The sequence below is a fragment of the Gallus gallus genome, chromosome 2, assembly GCF_016699485.2.
Source record: "Gallus gallus isolate bGalGal1 chromosome 2, bGalGal1.mat.broiler.GRCg7b, whole genome shotgun sequence".
Taxonomy (NCBI): Eukaryota; Metazoa; Chordata; class Aves; order Galliformes; family Phasianidae; genus Gallus; species Gallus gallus.
Window position 1 is genome coordinate 95,525,362 of NC_052533.1, and position 20,344 is coordinate 95,545,705.

Below are 20,344 nucleotides of genomic sequence, written 5' to 3' on the forward strand. Positions count from 1 at the left end.
CCGCAGTGCCTTCTGTTTACTGAGGAGGGATAATCACAATTAACAACAAATCGATTGTGAGTGATATACTATTAGAGAGAGAAGCTGTTTTTTTTTTTTTTTTTAATAAAAGTGCTTAAAACAATGCATTTAGGTCAAGCTTTGTGAGGCACACATTAATCAGAAACACAAAGTGAATGACCTGTTTAAAACACTGCAGAATCAATCTTCAAGCAAACAAACTAGCTATGAACATGTAGCCAGGAAGAGCAGCTCTGGCTGCACTGACCCCCAAAGCCAAATGGTTCTCTATTAATAGTGTTGGTGATTAAATTAATCTGGAGCTCAAGGTCAAAACGTTCATGTTTTAAAGAGTTCAGGGCACAAAATACCAAGAGAATAATTGGATGGGGTGCTAACCTTGGGGTAGCTTCCTTGGCTTTATATAGCCAGACTGCATGGACAGAAACATGGAGCAGTCTTGAAAGATTACAAGCTCAACCTATCATAGCAATAATAATGCAACTATCCATGTATACATGAGTGAGCTCTACAAGTGATTTGTGAATCTGATTGAAAACGGTTTTAGATCTTTATCTAACAGACTGTAGCCTTACTCTTTGAGAGCTTTCTTCTACCAGCCTGATTTGACTTTTTTCAAGAAATGAATATGTATACTTAACTTGTAATTAACAGTACGGGATTCAGTCCAATTGGAAAGTTTGTGCACTTTACTACTCTTTTGATTGTTTGTGACAGGAAATAGGAGAAGATCTTGAGTCTAGACTTCTTCCTTGCTGGTTTTCCAATAAACTTCTTTTTCAGTGGCCTGTTCCTACCAACATCCATTGTTACAGACCCCACAGTCTCTCCTGGTGATCTATTGTAGTACTGTTTAACTACTGTTAGGATTCAAAAATTTATTTATTTCTTTTCTCCTTTTACAAGTAAGCCCACCTCATGGCTTATTGTGAGAGCCATACTTCCCATAGACCTGGAGAACAAGTTCCTCCTTTCGCTTATTGCAAACAATATAATCTTTTTTATTATTATTTTTATTTTTTATTATTCTTATTTTTCACCTTTATCTTATACAATCCTGATTTTTTTACTTGTTCCTTGAAGGTGAAGCATGCTATATCCTCAGTCATTCTCTTGCTGTCTCTGAATGCCACCCTTGTGTAAAAGGAAAGGATGTTCCCCATTCTTTCCAAAGCAGAATGCCCAAATTCTACCTAATGTTCCCTTCAACTCCTCACTGAGTTAGCAAAGTCAGAGGGTTGTATCAAAACTGTGTCATGCAAAACATCTGCCATGTATCCAATTGTCAACGGTTTAAGGGCTGGTCCGGCCCGGTTCCATGACTAGGGGGGCGGAGGGATTTCGCAAAATCCGCACCTCCAGGAAGGGAAACAGGGGACCCCAAAATAATTAAAAACAGCGGCAACAATCTGAGGAGAAACAAACTAATTTACTAAATATAATATCGGAATGTAAGATAACACACTATAATACAATATAAATCAACAGTAATTGAGAGAAAGGTTGTCCGAGAGCCAAAGGCCTTACACTAATACTGAAGCCTTGCATGCAGTCGGGAGCAGAAGTAGCGAGCCGATCCGACAGGGAACACGGTGAGACAAGAAGAGGGATGAGTCAGATGACCTGCACCCTTATATCTGTTCCCTTGAGCAGGAATGATAACAGTACTTGAAAAGGCTCGTGGGGACCGTAGTTCTTCTTCTCTTCCAGACAGGTACCTGGAATTAAAGCATTTGCTCTTTAACTCCCAGTATACTGCATGATGTTGTGATGTGGAATACTGACAACCAAAAATCATAAAACCATGACATTCCACCCCTTATTCCACATCATTACAGCATGCTTAATATATACAAACAAACATAATTATAATCAATTATCAAACATTGAACACATGTACATATACTTGGAATTACAGATCCCGCTCTCCCATCATCAAATTCCCTTGTGGCACACACTGAACATCCCCATTTTTCTGCATCACCCACCAAGTGCACCCAGGTCCCTGGGCAAAAATAGTCCCACAGAGAGGTTTGCCCTTCCCAGAAGCTGGAAGGACCCAAACTGCTTTTCCCAACATGTTCTTTACATGTATTACAGGGACCTTATCTCCTTTTACAGTATGTAGGGAGCTGGCAGGACCATCACGATTGATAGATCCTTGAGTATTCACCAACCAGGTGGCTTCGGCCAAATGCTTCTCCCAGTGCTTAAATGTTCCGCCACCCATTGCTTTCAACATGGTTTTTAACAACCCGTTGTATCGTTCAATTTTACCAGAAGCTGGTGCATGATAGGGGATATGATAAATCCACTCAATGCCATGGTCTTTGGCCCAAGTATTTACAAGGGAATTTTTGAAATGAGTCCCACTATCTGTTTTGACTCTCTCTGGGGTACCATGTTGCCAGAGAACTTGTTTCACGAGTCCTAATATGGTATTTCAGGCGGTAGCATGGGGTACTTCATATGTTTCAAGCCACCCAGTGGTCGCTTCCACCATGGTAAGCACATAACGCTTACCATTGCGAGATCTTGGCAAGGTGATATAATCAACCTGCCACGCCTCCCCATATTTATACTTTTATACTAGAGACCGAGGGGTGGACTTAACTATGGATGCTATTGCACAAGTTGTTCATGACTGTGAAACATGTGCCGTAATTAAACAAGCCAAGAGGATGAAACCTCTCTGGGAGGGGAGGAAGGGCATGGCAAAAGTATAAATATGGGGAGGCGTGGCAGGTTGATTATATCACCTTGCTAAGATCTCACAATGGTAAGCGTTATGTGCTTACCATGGAGGAAGCAACCACTGGGTGGCTTGAAATATATGCAGTACCCCATGCTACCGCCCGAAACACCATATTAGGCCTTGAGATTAGCCTGCATTTACTTCCTTCCATCATCATGGGCTATTCAGATGTTAATAAAAATGTTGCTTTAGTCAGTAAGATCATCTGTGAGAACAGTAAATGTTAAAATGTTAAAACAATCCCTGAATTAATTATATTTGGTACTTTCTTCCATTTTGACAATGAACCATTGGTAGGTACAATTTTAAGTCCAGTTTACCCCCACTCAATAGTACTTTTATCAAAACAACTTTTTCCTAGACTTATAAATGGCTTGCGATTGCAAAAAGGTCATCATGGGTAACACCTCCTGTTTTCTACATCAACCTTGTAGTGGTTGGCATTATTAAGTTTCTTGATTATGAGAAACTGAAAATAATCTGACTGTAAACTCTCTGATTTTCCTTTTTTCCTCACCCTCTTCACCTCTTTAAAGATTGACACACTGCTTGCCTTCCAGCATCCCATGAATCTGAAAAGTTATTCAGAAATGTTTCTGAGATTCCTTCAGTTGAACAGTTGAGCTTAGTGAAATTAAATATACTGAAGCATTGGATACTTTGAAGACAGCCAAAAAAATGGACAGAGAAATCTGCTAAGTGTTAATGCAGAACCCTCATAAAACAACACATTCTGGTAAAGTTCTAATTGAGATCTTTTACTTTTTTTTTTTTTCTTAATTTAAAGTATTGTAAAATTTAAGAATGAATTAGAGTACCTCATGAAGAATTTTAAAATGCCAGTGGAATTTACATTTCACTCTCTTGTAGGTATTTTCCTTAACACAGTGAAAGGGAATATACATGAAAACCATAACTGGAAAACAACCTCTTTGCTTTTACTGTCTAAGAACAAGTCTATCCAATCACTTCTTTAATAAATGCACTGTACATTTTAATTGTCTGTGATGTATAACCAAGACATATTTTTCATCTGATTTAGATGGTCAAAAAAGAAAGTTGATATGATTAATTTGAGAACATTTTTGTATCAGTCTTACTTCTTACACTTTTTCTTCCTAGTCATCTTCTTGCTGAATGGAACAAAAGATCTGAAAGAGAAGTGGAAATATCCAAAGTTTGAAAAAAATCCTTGGAATACATGCTACTGGATTTGTCTGTTTTTTGATCACCCAGTAACATGAGTGCAGCTAATGATCCTTGAAAACAGTGTTGTGCTTTAGGATTAGTCATTTTTGCCTCTATATGAGGAAACACTTTGAGGGTGGCTGGACTTTCAAGGTACATGTTATTTCTGATGTTGAATACTGGGTTTCTTTTATATATCTCAGTTTCAGCATGCAACAATTGACTGGATAATTTCCTTTTATACTCTCTGACTTTAAAACAAGCGAGGACAATTGTGAATATCAATGACAACCACCACGTGCCAACCTTTTGAGAGTATGATTCATAATTCTCACAGATCCTCCATTGTGTATCAACGCTGTGTATCACAGTGTAGAAACAGGTTCATTTTGTTGGAAAGCAATTTAAAAGTTTTCTCCATCCAGCAGTCATATTACCATACTTATTTGCTGCTGCATTTAGTCTGCCTTGTTTGCCCTGCTCACACGTATTACAGCTTGTGAGGCCGGGGAAGGGGGAATGAAGGAAAGGAACAAAGGAGGAAGGATCTGGAAAATAAAGGGCTATGAAAATTTTACTCTATTTCATTAAACCCTATGCACTGGGGGTTAAGATGTATTTTGGCAAATGAATGTGCTTTGATGCATCTGTAACCCCAGCACACTTTTATGAATAGGTATTATGGACTAAAAACTGATTATTTTCTGCTTAGCTGAGTGAACTACAAGGAGAAGAATAATCCTACAACCTTAAAGGTAATGGTCTGAAGAAAAACAAATATCAGAAAGCAATCATGGAAGGGGCAAAAGGAGATCAGCCATTCTGCTAAGGAAGAAGCAGCCTTCAATTAGATATCTATTCATTGGAAATGAATGCCAAATAACATTAAATAAGCATTTAACAGAATATTAATCACATACTTAAGGGCTAATTGCAGTATATTAACAATTAATGGTCCTTTAAGAAACTAAATATACTATGGCACATAATAAGTGTTAATTGAATGCTATTTCAGGAACTTTATTTTGCTTTTCTTAATTGGACAGTGACACAATATACTACTACTGAGCCCTTCTGTCCTTATCCTTTTAAGTAGTGCAGTAGCTGCTGTGCTGCAGAATTCAGAAGCAGATTTGAACCAGTTGGTCTCCAGAAAAAAATCAAGTATGTTTTTCATACATGTGACTTATCATACGGTACCTTTGGTTCATTCCACCTAGATGATGGTTTAAGAGAGATTCTCTGTATTTAAAATACAACATATTTAAAACTGTCTTCTAGCAATTACTCACCAGAGCCACATTCTCCCACTGGAAGTCACTGAAACATGCTGTGGAGAGCCTTGAAGCTGTCAAAAGGTCAGATCAACCGCTTTTCAAGTATGGCTTTATTCTGCAGTTGTTAAGACTTCTTGTCTTTATATATTTTTATTATCTTTTATATATTTATGTATTTATAATAGAAATAATGTTCATGATGATGGAATATACTTGCAATAAACTGTAAGCCTAGCTCTTCATTAGAAATTCCAAAAGAAGGAAATAATGGGGTGGGGGGGGGGAAGGAAAGAGGAGAAGAGGAGGAGATGAAAAAGCATTTAACTCAAAACAGGGAAAGAAATTAAGGAGAAATTACCCATATAAGGAGAATCTTTTTTTTTTTTCCGTTTTTTTTTTTTTTTTTTTAATGTGATTGCCACATTCTAACTTCAGTAAAGATATTTAAAAGAATTCTTGCTATCAAATTATCGGCATACAAGTTTGTATGCGAGTAACTGAAATGAAAATATTTTAATGTGAAAAATTATGACCAGCAGGTTTATAATTATGACAGGGTCATGAGCCCATGTTTGCTTAGAAATTCTTCCACCACTTTGTGATCTGTAATTCAGTACATAACTATTTCTCTTATATTGAGAGGTGTGTGTTCCGGTGTGTTCTGGGTTCATTTCATGTAATTGGGCTCTTTTTTTTTTTTTTTTTTTTAATAATATATATGTATATATTTAAGATATTTGTGGACTTCATCTCTATATATATGTATAGTTTATCAAATGTAGTACCCATTTTAGTTCAACTATTGAGGTGGTGAGAGTAGGTGCAATTACAATAATGTCAGGAGAGTCATACTGTTTTCGACAAGCTAAAGATATACTTTTATTCCACATAGCTAGTAATTATAGTACGTACAGCATCTCAAAAGAACCCACACAATATTTTTTCCTGATTTTATTACTCTGTATAATATTTTGCTTTTATAATATTTAAGTGTTTTGCTGAACTAATAGAGTAATTTATTTCCACAGTGAAAGATACTAGAGGATGCAAATCAAATTTGTTTTGCTTTTCTTTTGATTGTTGTTTTTCTTTTTGCATATATTTTTTTGCAAAGGTAGGTGTAAAACAGAAAGGGCAACAGTGAAATCTAAAAATACATTTGCTCATTCTTAGTCTTCAGAATATATTCCTAAATCTATACTTTAAATTGTGGATCAAACAGTGTTTATGGATAAAATAGTACACTGCAATTTGTATGCATTTCCATATATTATTTACATTTTCATTTATACAGTGTTATTTTTTTTGTATTAGCATACTGTACATCCTGTGAAACCACAGAATACTGGAGAAAGTAACAAACAGGAAAATATAAGAAAGATGTCAAACTAATGTAGGTTGTGAATAACTTCACATCTGTCTTCTGTCATGGAAACGTACAATCAAAGAATGGCCTGGGTTGGAAGAGACCTTAGAGCCCACCTAGCCCCAGCCCCATGACATGGGCAGGGCTGCCTCCCACCAGCTTAGCTACCCAGGGCCCCATCCAACCTGGCCTTGAGCACCTCCAGGTATGGGGCACCACAGATTCTCTGGGCAGATGTGCCAGTGCCTACCACCCTCTAAGTAAAGAATTTCCTCCTAACATCTAACCCGAATCACCCTTCTTATAGTTTAAAACTATCAGAACATGTAAGAAGTCCATTTCCTTTCTGTTTATAAGTTCCCTTTAAACTCTGAGAGGCAGAAACTGTCTCTGCCTGTTCTGCCTACAAAGATTATCAAGAATGTGCTGCATGCTTTAATTTCTCCTTACCTCAGGTTAAAAAGCATGTATTTACATAGTATGTTCAACAACTATAAACATCATATCTTTTTCTATAGTCAATTCTGAACATTAATGCCACATCTGAATGCCACATTCACATAAGAACACTCATTAAAAGGTTGTCTACTAGCAGCATCTTGATCTCAGTTTCTCTGTCTCTGTCTGCCCATTCTTCACTTTTTAAATCCTATACTTAATATAATGCAGATTTCTGAAAGTGGGAAATGGAACCAAAGTAACATCATATTGGTAGATCTCTGCTCCAGAAATTCCAGAGGAAACTGCAGTAATTGAAAAGTCAACGAGCTAAAATAGCAGCAGAATCATCCTGATTTTGTTGAGGAAGTCTTCACGATAAAGGAGAGCTTACTTTTCTAGATAGTGTCTATTTGGCTCTTCCTGTACCTAGTGATTAATGATTATTAAAAAAAAAAAAAAAAAATCACTTCCAAAGGCATGCAGATTCTTACTGTGAGAATTTGTATTTCCCTGTATATATTCAACCCTATACCTCAGCTACAGGCAGCTACTTTCATTCTTGTTATGAAACTTTAAGACCTTGTCTATCAGCCTCTTCCTTATTATATATGACACAGCTAGATAAGTCTACTTGCACGCATATATAGTAAAATCCAATAATATTTCAGGAATTCTTTTTTTTTTTTTCCTTTCATACTGATATCATTTTTATAATAGATTCAGAAAAATATTTCTGTCTAAAAAGCCAGTGATACTTAAGTGCAGCATAGTGCAGTAGTGGTGAATTATCCCATACAACAACAACAACGAAAGTCAGGGAGTCATGCGAGGTTGCAAGTTTATCTGTCAAAAATCACAGAATCATAGAATCGCTAAGATTGGAAAAGATCCACAGGATCATCCAGTCCAACCATTCGCCCTTCACCAATGGTTCTCGCTAAACCATGTCCCTCAACACAACATCCAAACGCTCTTTGAACACCACCAGGGTTGGTGACTCCACCACCTCTCTGGGAAGCCCATTCCAGTGCCTGACCACCCTTTCAGAGAAGTAGTATTTCCTAATGTCCAGCCTGAATCTTCCCTGGCGCAGCTTGAAGCCATTCCCTCTAGTCCTATCACTAGTCACCCGAGAGAAGAGGCTTACCCCCAGCTCACTACAACCTCCCTTCAGGTAGTTATAGAGAGCAATAAGGTCCCCCTGAGCCTCCTCTTCTCTAGACTGAACAATCCCAGCTCCTTCAGCCGCTCTTCATAAGGCCTGTGCTCCAGACCCCTCACCAGCTTTGTTGCCCTTCTCTGGACACGCTCCAGGGCCTTGATGTCTTTCTTACAGTGAGGGGCCCAAAACTGGACACAGTACTCAAGGTGCGGCCTCACCAGTGCTGAGTACAGGGGGATAATAGGGGGATAAATTTCCTCTAGATCATTGTCAGACTTTTTCCTAGCAAGTATTGTGCAAACCCAAATGGTCTACCCATTGCTGAAGCAGTTATTTGCTACCATTTTTAAAAACTCAAACCACTAATAGAATTGTTTCAACTTTTTTTCTGTCCAATAGTCCATTTTTTTCTATGTTTAATTTCCACAAAGGTCAAAGTTTCTGCTGTTTACTGTACGAGCACAGTACTAGCAGGTCTTGGGGATTCCAAGAACTGTAATTCCCAAACTAATTTACACTAAAGTTGTATATCTCCAAGAGTGGTGTTGCTTCTGCTGAAAATAGGTTTAAGGGCAGAAGGCACCCCAAATGCACTGATTTCCAGGGTGTGATCTCACTGACTATTTATTCTGCCAGCCTAAGAAAAGAAATTACTGTCCAACAAATAACACAAATCATTAATTTCATGTTATGCTCTAGACCAAGACCAAGATTTCTGTTCTAAATTTCTTTACTAAAAATGCCAGCAACCCTGTCCATGGGAGCCACTGAGTTTCACAAAGATACCAAACGTTCAGTACTGGCATAATATGCTGGGTTAGGAGCTCCACAACCTATTGCAAGTTGAGCTCTAGCCAGTAAAGCTTCACTAGTACCCTCAGTAAGAGCAGATGGAGAATGAGAGCTCTGAGCCTCCATTGGCATTGCATATGTCCAAAGACAGCTTTAGCTTGGCACTACTTGTACAAATGCTTCTGATCTGTCTACCCTTTTCCATATGAATTCTCCTGACTTCCCTCATGTTTGCAGCCTGGACAAGTATTATCCATTCCCTCACGAGGACACTCCGATCCTCTTTTGTAACCAGATAATTTATGCTTCCCCTTTATTCAATCAAATTTATTCCTTCTTACTTATACTCTCTAGAAGACCACAGGGAGGATGGGTCCAGTTGTAGCATAAAATCCCTGAAATGAGCATTTATCAGAAAAGACAATTCCATTCCTTCAGCCAAGGGCTGAAAAGAATTTCTCCATAAGGACAGATACAATTCTCAGGGAGGTTTGAGGTGTTGCGCTATTACAAATGCTTTGGGCACTGTTAACTGAATTTTTTTTTCCTATTGAAAGGTGAAAAGTTTTAAGAGCATTTGTATCTGCCTGAACGTGGATGGAATACTCAGAAGAGCTGTAGAGGAGTTTATTTTTTTTAATGCACAGCGATCGTAATTTTCCTGAGTTTGTTTTTTGCGATCTAGATGAAACTGAACTATTCTGGCTGAGGTTTTGTGAAGAAAATGCAACCTGAAACCTTCTTCATCTATATATAACATTTCAAAGTAATTTAAATCTGACTGAATCATGAACAGGACGTAAAGTCTTATAAGAGTTCTCTCATCCTTCCTAAGGAAACAATCCCGTTTAGAATGCCAAAGTGGAGCAGATATGCCAGATTATACATGCAGAATGATCTCAGGAGACATATTCTACTATCTGAGGAATGCATGCCTAATAGTAGATGTTGGATGATCGTGCTTTAACATGATTGGTTTTCTATCTTACTTGTCTCTTTTTGTATGTTTTGCCACAGTATGTCACAGGCTGATGTACTAAAAATCTCCAAGGTCACTGTATTCTCCAAGGAAACCATGCACCAATTTTAAAACTTTTGCCTACAATTTTATATATGTATTTTTCCATTAATAATAAAATAAATGGATTTTTTTTTTTTTTTTTTTTACTGTCCTTAAGTGCTCTACATAGAATTGCAGGTAGACTAGTGATGTTATTGTAAATGTCCTTGAAACAAAACCTTAAAATTACAACAGCCTCATTAACAACAATTAGGCTCATCAGGATTAATGCTATCACAAAGCAAAGCAGTGGGATTAATACTGATTCATCATTAGCATCTTTCATTACCAAAAAAAAAAAAAAAAAAAGAGAGAGAGAGAAGAAGTTCCTCTAGAAGGAATAATGTCATTTTAGGGTCACACCACTGATAGAATAAAGAACAAATGTTTTGAATGCCTAGACATTATTTACAAAAAGACAGATGTACATATATGTATGTAGAAGTTTTATGATTGCAACTGACAATTGTTTGCTTATTTACTCACAACTGACTATTCTTGACCTTGCACAACATGGAGATATCAAAACAATCCATTCCCTACAATGTTTACAATTTGGAAGACAAACATGAATGATAAAACACACTAGGGAAACTAGAGGATAAAATTCCTTGTGAATGACAGTGGCTTTGTTCTTTGTTTTGTTGATTTTGTGTGTGTGTGTGTGCATATTGTTCACATGAAAATGGGAAAGAGTAGAAGTCTACAGTGTTCTCTGAAAGTATGTAGCAAAAAATATCATATCTTCCTGAGCCTTTTCTAACTGAGGGAGGTGAAGTCTCCCAGTACTGTTAACAGCTAATTCAGCGTGGTCCTGCATCCTCCTGATTTTAGAAGAAACAGAAAAGTAAATAATAATTGCCGATTTATTTGTGAGTTAAAGATATTATATAATTCCAGTAGCAATATCAACATAGCTTGCTGAGAAAAATATATATAGACATATAAAATTCTTAGAATAATACTGGTGGTTACAGACCAACTAATACCAAATATATGGAGGACCTTGATTTTTTAGCTGACGTAGAGAGAGAGAAGGAGAGAAAAAGAGAGGAACTGAGAAAGAGAAGGATAGGAAAACAAAGATCAGACCTAAGAGTTTGGAAACTATATATGTTATATATGTGGCAAAAGTGGAGAATAATTTTTCTTGCTTGGTTCCATTATTTTTTACTTGTGAAATATTATGTACATTGTTTCATATTTTTTATTCCTGACAATTGCCAAAGATGTCATTGTCTGCTGAGCTCTCTAGTCTCTAAAAATGATGAAAGTGCAAGAGTGTTCAAATAAGAGGAAAATACTGTTGGAATGTGAAGTATCAGATTTTGACAATCACCAGTAACATTAAATTGCCAGATCATGTGTTCCCAAACTACAAATTGAAAAGACAAAGAAAGTAGCTAACTAAACTTGCAGTATACCTGGTGGTATGTATAGATGTGGGCATAGACATAATCTGTAAATCTTAACTGCATTATCCAGTCCTGATTTGATCTTACTAGAAATTCAATTTACTTTAAAAATGAGGTTGAATTCAAACTGATCTAATATAATACACTGAGATGGAATATTATGTTCTTTATCTGATATTTTTAGTTATGAATTGTGTCTGTACACAGTTCTGGCTACAAAGATGTATCACAGATCAGTCTTTTTGCCCATGATGTATTTTCTGTTTTCTCAGTTTCTTCAAGAGGTTTTCTGTTTTCCCCAGGTTTTACTGAAAGCTATTTTTGGCGATTCCCTTTAGTAACCATGGCTTCCAAGGGGGTATTTGTGTGAAAACTAGTATAAAAGTAGATCTGTGACTATTAGAATTTTGTTAAAATGAGAACTTGCCCTTGGTGCTGCAAGGTGAAATATACATTAGTGCTAATGCAAATTGTGTCCATGCATAAATAAGATAATATTTGACCTCCCACTAGAAACAAATCTATAGTGAATTAGCACGAGCAATTAGGTGTTATTCAAACAAAGCCACAGAAAGGCATTAAAATTCCCAGGAGAATTCTTCCTTTTTATTTAGTAATTCTTTATTCTGAGGCAAAAGTAGGAAATATTATGCAAACATATTGTGTCTGCAAAGCTCCAAATGCTGCTTTAGGTCAGTGAAATCTGATCTGTGTTTAGAAGTTCAAGGAGTTAATCTGTTTACTGTCTTTTCAGCCTAAATGAACGTTTTTCCCCTTGACTCACCATCCAAAATCTGCTGGAATTCATCAGGAAGTTATGTTACCAAGTCTCAAGATACTTTTTAGGATTCTGTTCGCATAAATACAAACGTGTCTGAGACAAATACAACATTAGTTTAAACAGCAAAGAGGAGCAGTGAAGTCCTTGTGCCATACTAAGAATTTTTTGAGACCAGCTTGTCACCGTAATTAAATTTCACTAAATTGGTTTTAGGGACAGATCTTTGATTAATATCATTTATCTCCTATGAAACTTTGATTGTTTCTCTGAGGTGAGATGTTGGCTATCTTTTCCTTGTTCTGGATATAAGCCAGACGAGAAAAAAGCACACAAATGCATATTTATGAAATGAATTTAAATGAATGACAGAAAAAAGCTTGGATCTGAATCATAGATGTTTTCTGCAATCAGCTTAAGTAAATAGGAGGAATCAGATGTTTAGTATCACCGGTAAATCAAGGCCTTCTAACGGCACCTGGAAGGGCAGTGATACTCTATCCAAATGGGTTTGCTTATTCTTTCTGATGGAAAATGTGAAGGCTGGAAACAAGCATACCTTCTGGTAAACTTGTTTAGAGTCTGAGGCATTTCAAAGGCAATGAAGTGCATACTCTTTGATAGAGGAAAGGAAAATATAATTGGATGACAGGATGACAGCCACCAAAAAATATAAATTTACCATAATAACAACAAATGATGTGTATACTGTTAACCTACATTTACGATTTCTGTCTTAATTTACCTATCATTTAACTTTTCATATCATAGAAAAAAATATATATATAGTGCCAGGAAATGCAAAAGCATTTACTCTACCTTCTGTGGCTGCCTTTCGACCAGTTCTGGAGATATTTTACCAGAGCTGTCTGAGAAATGTTCATTTGGAATCACAGTGCCAATCATCACACCAGAAAATTTAAGATTTAACTTGGTTTGTTTTTAATATTATTTTAAAGAATAAGTTCAGGTATGGCTGGATAATTGCACACCATTACTAGCCTGGAAGTTAAAGTTAAAACATGTTCTTCTACTATCAGTAATCCTTGTGCATAGATGTACAATACCTTGGCATTATGTGATAGCTCCTCAACGTATATACTCATCCAGTGGTGGGTAGGAGGCTTATGAAACACAACCAATAATACCTTGCCTTAACATAAATATAAGCATATTAAAATAGTTTATCTAAGAACTATATACGAGTGTTTCATAACACTGTGAATGGCATTTTACATACATTTGTGAGCAACATGACCAATGGGTAAAATTAAGATTGCAATTGTGCAGAAGGCATTCAAGCAACAAAATTTGCTAAAGGAAAAAGTAAGCACACAGCAATGCAAATGGGCATGCATCCTACTTGTGTATATAGGGAGGATAATTGGAAAGACAAAAGAAAATAATAAGGTAAGCAATATCAAGAGCACAGGAGAAGTCTCCATTTCTTTCTTTCTAAAAGGGAGGTAGAATAACTGCATAAAAACATTAGGCCTAAATGAGGAAAACTGACAACTTGGGACCACCAAGGTACATGTCCTTGAACTAAATGGCATCAGTTATGTCTATTCACACATAATGGAGAACATAACTGTTACAATCAACAGCATTGTATATGTAGTGATAAAGATTAATGATGTATATGAAATAACTATTTGTAAGTAAATTAATACAGTTTAAAGTTTAAACTTGGTATGCTTTGCCTGTCCTCTATGCATTCCCATCACAGTAACATCTGATTCCTCCTTAAACATACAAGTACATGTACTCTGGCAACAAAGAGATAAACTAGCTGTCACTCAAGCCCTGGCTGGGAGTATACAGTGACATGTTCTGTCATATGCCTCCATGCCTGCCATATATGAATTTTCTCAGGAAACAATTTGCTTACTGAATGTACTAAAGAAAGAGTGTGTAGCAATGCCTCCTGAGAGGGAGAATTAGCGAATTCTGGAGTGGTGCCATGCTTCTTAGAGAATTAAAGGTCATACAACAGACTGTAAAAATCCCCATTGTTTCTGTTAAAACAATGAGATTCTACATGTGGGATCATGATCCTGTCTATTTCTCCCCTGCCCTGACATTTCTGACCATTCCTTCTGTTCACAAGGGAAACTTCCTGGTCAGGGTTTTGCTTGATATTTACAGAAATCACTCAAGGAAAGAAAAGGCACAGAGTGAATGGCTGGGAATCTTCCCATTGTAATGGATGAGAAAAAAAAAAAAAAAAAAAAAAAAAGTGTACCAGACTTAGTCTAAAGATAATAAATGGGTAGAGACTGTTTTTCCTTCAGGGCCGAAAAAAAATGGATGAACTATTTATATGAACTTTGAGATGCTTTTTGATGGTGTACCGTATGATTTGGATTATGATGTCGACATACTTCATAGCTACTGAAGAAAGTAGAACAATAAAACTTGACAAATACAGACAGAAATGCACAAACACAGAGACACAAATTGAATTGTTGGTGCAATTCCACTCACTTCAGTGGAACAACACCAGGAGATGAAATCCTCCTGCAGCAATATTTAAGGTTCAAAGAGTGCATTTAAAGCACAATAAATGAATAACACCCAACTTGGGCACTTTATTACTAAGTTTGCTTGTTCTCTTGTGGGATGATCCAGTCAGTGAACTGTTATAACCTTTCATTTCTCATTGGTACTAACATATATCACTACGTACTCAAAGTACTGTATATGAGAAAGTCAATACATGCAATGAGTAGATGATAAATGTTTACAATTTATTTCTTTGTTGCTAACATGTCCTAATAAAAACATTATCTTTAAAAGAAAGTGAGGTTACACTTATGAAACTGTTTTTTTTTTTTTTTTTTTTCTTATTAAGTACAGAGGCGTGCTGCAACAAATAAGTTTTCTTGTTTTAAAACACTGCGATGTATGGATGTTCAGAAAGAATTAAGACTGACACAAAGAAATAATGACTCAGCTTTAAATTTTCCATTGCCTGCAAGGTGTCATGCTGAGGATTCTGTGCTTAAATTCAGAGAAAAAGTTGGTCTGAACTCCATTTTTCCATTGAATCTGTGATTTATATGTGCAAATAAAACAAGTAGTAAATGTGAATGAATTCAATTTGTTTTTCTGTCTCTCTGTCTCAAAAAAAAAAAAAAACATTCTTCTTGATGAAATATCTCAACAGCTAAGTAACCCAGTGCCACTATATTTTATGTGAAATGGCAATGAAGAGTTTCACATTTCTTTTGAAAAGCAAGAAAACACAATATGCACTTATAATGTGACAATTTTTTTTTCTGACTTATTTATTTATTTGATTGTTTGTTTTTTAAATTGCTGATTCTTCACAATTGTGTGGTCAGGTGACATGTCAAAGTAGAGAGTGAAAAGTAATTTGCTCTCTTTCTGATATATATTTTTTAGTTTATGTATTTGCTATCTGACTTTTTAGTAGTTTGGTAAATGTAAGGGATAATGTTTTTAAGTGAATGGCAACCTTATATAAAACAGATGAACATATTTTATGAAAACATGTTTTATGAAAACTAATATCCCTGTAGTTATATCTTTCTTATCAAAATTTCTATATCTAATGTTCATTACCCCATTTTGCAACCCATAATTATAACTCCCTTCACAACAATTCTGTCTTTATTTTGATACTATTTTTCCTGAAAAATAATGTATTTCAGAATTAAAAAACAAAGAAACAAAAAACATAACAAACAAACAAACAAACAAACAAACAAAAAACATTCAAAGGCATAGTTAATTTCTGTATTCCCAACCTGACTTTAAAGTATAATTTCATTCAGACACACATTATTAGAGTGAGAATAGATATGGCTATTTCTTCTGACCATAAAGACAGTCAAAAATAATCCTGCAGAGAAAACATTTAGAATCTTTTCTACATGTAGAAAACAGGAGAATAATAGTGCTTCTTTTCCCACTGAAAATGGGAATAATTTGTTATTACAAACCAGATTTGTAATCTGAGTAGAGATTACTTCTGAAGAGGGTGTCCTTTTTGTAGTAATCCTTAATGAACTTATTCACGTCTTCCCAGATTTTATACAGAAATACTGAGATACGTTGTCCCCCTCCTCTAAAATGAGAACATTTGATTTAGTCAAGATAAAAGGAAAAAAAGACACTTTTGAAAATTTGATACAATGGAGGACTGCATCCCCTTGCAACTAGCTAAACAAATAAATGATTTTTTTCCTCCTACCCTATTCTACTGAAACACACATGCATGCATACACCATTGGAAAATACGTGTTTCATATTTTTAAGGTGGCCATACTCAGAGAAACTGTCTTCCCTTTGTTAACTGTTTTGTAGCAGATAAGCAACATGAGGCCCTTCAGAAATTATGATTCTCTCTGAACAAATCAACCCATTCTACAAATTTCAAAGAGTAATAATGTTAAAATCTAAATGATAAAATGAAACCAAGTCCAGAAGTAAAAAAAGAAGAAAGAAAAAGACATTGTTAGTGTATGTAAACAATGGTCAGAGGTAATATTGCCCAAAGAATCAGAAAACAGTTAAATGCATGAAAAATATAATTAATCTTTTAGTACAAAATGACAACTGAATATTTTTCTTGTAACTGAAACACAATAAGCAAGGACATTTTATTTTAAACAAGTAATTTGAAAACTGACAATTAAATTTGGCATCATGTATATACAGTTAAAATGAAAAGAAATGTATATATTTTTTAAAAAGTCAAGTTAAATGGATTAAGAACTAGTTCACTGGTAGATTATAAAAATTAGAGCAAATGAGACATAATCATCCACAAAGGATATTTTCCCCACTTATGCCTTAGAACTATTCTTGGGTTGGTACAGTAAATATAATTAGCAATGTTTACAAAGAAAATAAGATTTTTGGATGCTAGTGAAAAAGGACAAACATCCTTTTGGAACGTGTGGAATGTTAAATAATGATGGGACAAGGCATTGGTCTAAAATGTGGAACCTTTGAATAACCGATGCTGTAATATAACCAAATATAGGTACAGGCACTGTGAAATAAGAATGTAGGTCATACTTTTGAGAAGAGCTGCTTTCTAGATTGCAGTGACACTGAGAGGGGTTTAAGGGTCAAGAGAGAGAATGAAATGAAGAGTGAAATGCTGTAACTAACAGGGTGAGTGTAATCCTGGGATATTGGAGCAAGGAAATATCAAATAGGAGAAAGGAGAATGTCTCACTAATAGCATTCACTGAAATGGAGCACTTACATGTAGTTCAGGTGTTTTCTCAAGAAAGCACTGAAGAATTGGCAAGAGTTTCACATAATAGTCATGGAATAACACTAAACAGAAACTACATCAAAAAAAAAAAAAAGAAGAAGAAGAAGCAAAGTATGGGCAATTTATTTATAGCAAGCCTGTGAAGCTCAAAATTTTTACTACTAACCAATTAATAAATGTGATTTAGTTGTATTTACAAAGAGGCATGTAAGGAAGTGAATTAGACTTAAATTCCAGTAAAAGACAAGAGATGATACAGTGGTTAGAATCAGAAACCAGGAAGACTAGATTTCAATACAATCAATTGTTAGGAAAAAAAGTTATCCAGAGATATGTTGATACAGCTGACACAAATTTCAAAAAAGACTGGATATGATTCTAAAACGCATGTTGTAGTCATATGGTTTAGAGGATTTAAATGGTTTGAGGTTTTGTTCTACAAACTGGACATCAGGTTAGAGGAATAAATTGCTCTGTACTGATCTTAAATTTATAAGGAGAATGTATTCAAGTCTCTGGGACATAATCCAAGATGTTCCTCCAAAAGTACAAAAAATCGAGCAAGCAATAAGCTGAATCGCCTAGGAATTCCCAGTGAATTGGTAATGTTTTCATGTAAATTTCAAGTGGTATAGCTAAAGTGTCTCATCAGGAATTTGATCCAAAACGAAGGAAAAGTAAAACCTATGGGTACTGGGAGGGAAAGCTGCTATAGCTCATCTGATTAGACAGAAAGATTACAGGAAATAGTTATTAAACCTTTGAAGTTAACTGCCCTCCTCCTACATTAAGAAAATTTATATCCTACCTATGCTGTATTATAACATTTCTGATTATGAATCTTTTCCTGCACACCACAGACTTTTCTCTATAGCAAATTAAGCTCTAACTGTTGAAATTCTAGAGGTAGCTTAATCTGTGCCTTTTCTGATAGATTTTCATTACAATGAGAACTATTGCTGTATGTTGACATAACCTGTATATTTTTAGTAGCATGAATAAAATTCCCTGACCAAGCATATTTTTCTTTCATCTTCCAGCCTTGGGAAATGGACTTGTCTGAACAAACAATGGATTGGTCTTCAAAAGCAATTACCAGGTAAAAGATGTCACAAACAAATGCTCCAAAAGGTAATATTTTATTTTATAAGTATATAGAATTAAAACTGCAGAACTGCACAGCGGTTTATGTTCCTGGAAGGAAAATCATAATTCATTTGCTATTATTTCTGTTTTACTTTAATTTTTACTTGTGTATCATATTTGTGACCTGTGTAAATTAGATCTGGGCACTGATTTCATTGTATCATTTGTATTATGAAGCCTTTTGGAACTATAATATTCTGTATGGGTTCCTCAGGACAGTAACTACAAACAAAGAAGACATCAGCTCACTTACTATATTGTGAGCCATTTTTCCCTGGCAGTGTATTTTTCTATCTCTACTAAATTGCCAAAGGTCAATCAAGTTGCAGATCATTTTCCTCTCTGTATCTCTCTCTGCTTCTCTCTCAAATTTACTGCATATAAGTTAAAATGAAAATTATACAACTGCTTTAAAAATATCTGTGTAGCTTCATGTTCAAATTCCCAGAATAAATTATCGTGTTTCTCCAGAAACAATCAGAAACCCTAAAAGTCTTCAATGACATCTGACAATATAGATATATTCCTATAATATTGGTGATGGAGTAAAGGAAAGCATTTCCTCAAATGAAGAAGTAGGTATTCTCTTCTATAGAGATTCAATGATTTATTTCAAACAAACTTATCTCAAAAATGTAACTGTTCTTGTATTCATTGTAAGATGGATAGGATCTAAATATATTAAGTTTTCTAGGAAAATAATGCCTCCTATCTTATTGTATTGGTCCAAAACATCAGAAGCAGATTTTGGTGGTATGGCAGTAGAGTGTGAAGTTTCCCACAAGTATTCCATTACATTTTGTTCCTCTGTGACATATGTCAGCAAAGGGGCAGTCTGATAAATTGGCATCTTACATAGAAGTGCATATGAAGCAAAGGGGTGTCATTAAATTCCTCCATGTGGAAAAAATGAAACCCACTGACATTCATTGTTGCTTGCTGAATTTTTTTTTTATTATTTTTTATTTATTTATTTATTTATTTATTTATTTTGAGATGAAACAGTGGATGTGAGCACAATGAGGCAATGGATGGACATTTCAACAGTGGCAACGGTGACAGTAGGTCATCTCCACTGGGGCAGATTTTTACAAGCATGTAATGTCTGCATTGATGAACAAGCATCTCAATATTCAAGAATATATTGCACATGCTTTCTTCCAGCATACAAGAGCAGATTGGTAATTACCTGGGAACCTGAAATCCAATATACCTCTCTTACTTCAGAGAGGAAATAACCAAAGCTGGCAATAACACCTGTGTGCATTCAAGAACTCTCTGCTCTCACATGTGTGTGGAGACAGTTAATCAGTCAATAGGCTGCATCTACCCTTACTTTGTGAATGGATGTATTGAAACACTGGGTTACAGTGTTGAGAGGAAGAGAAGCAGATAGCTTTTCCTGCAAGACAGCTAGATATTTGTCATCACTTTAAATATCTGGACACTGTGAAAGTGATGACAGTCTTTTTTTTGATGATCCATCCAAATATTTTTATTATTTAAAACATGCAATTGCACTGTCATCTACTGCATTTAAAAATCAGAGTAGGTCCACTACCGAATAAATGATTATAAGATTCTAAAGCTTTTAACACATAATGAAAAGATCTGAGAGAACATCCTTTTGTATAACAGAAAATAATACTTGTAAACAGTCACTGCATTTCTAAGTCTATAAAACCTGCA

At 35.5% G+C, this 20,344-nt stretch overlaps 1 long non-coding RNA gene across 1 annotated transcript in view; it reads left to right on the forward strand.

Annotated features, from left to right (window-relative positions):
* The first annotated feature begins 5,096 nt into the window (after positions 1 to 5,096).
* The window catches only part of LOC121109737, a 67,454-nt gene continuing 52,206 nt past the window's right edge, over positions 5,097 to 20,344 (forward strand). Inside the window, exons 1-2 of the long non-coding RNA XR_005857632.2 lie at positions 5,097 to 5,322; positions 18,550 to 18,640. This is a non-coding gene — a long non-coding RNA (uncharacterized LOC121109737). The remainder of the gene's footprint in view (positions 5,323 to 18,549; positions 18,641 to 20,344) is intronic.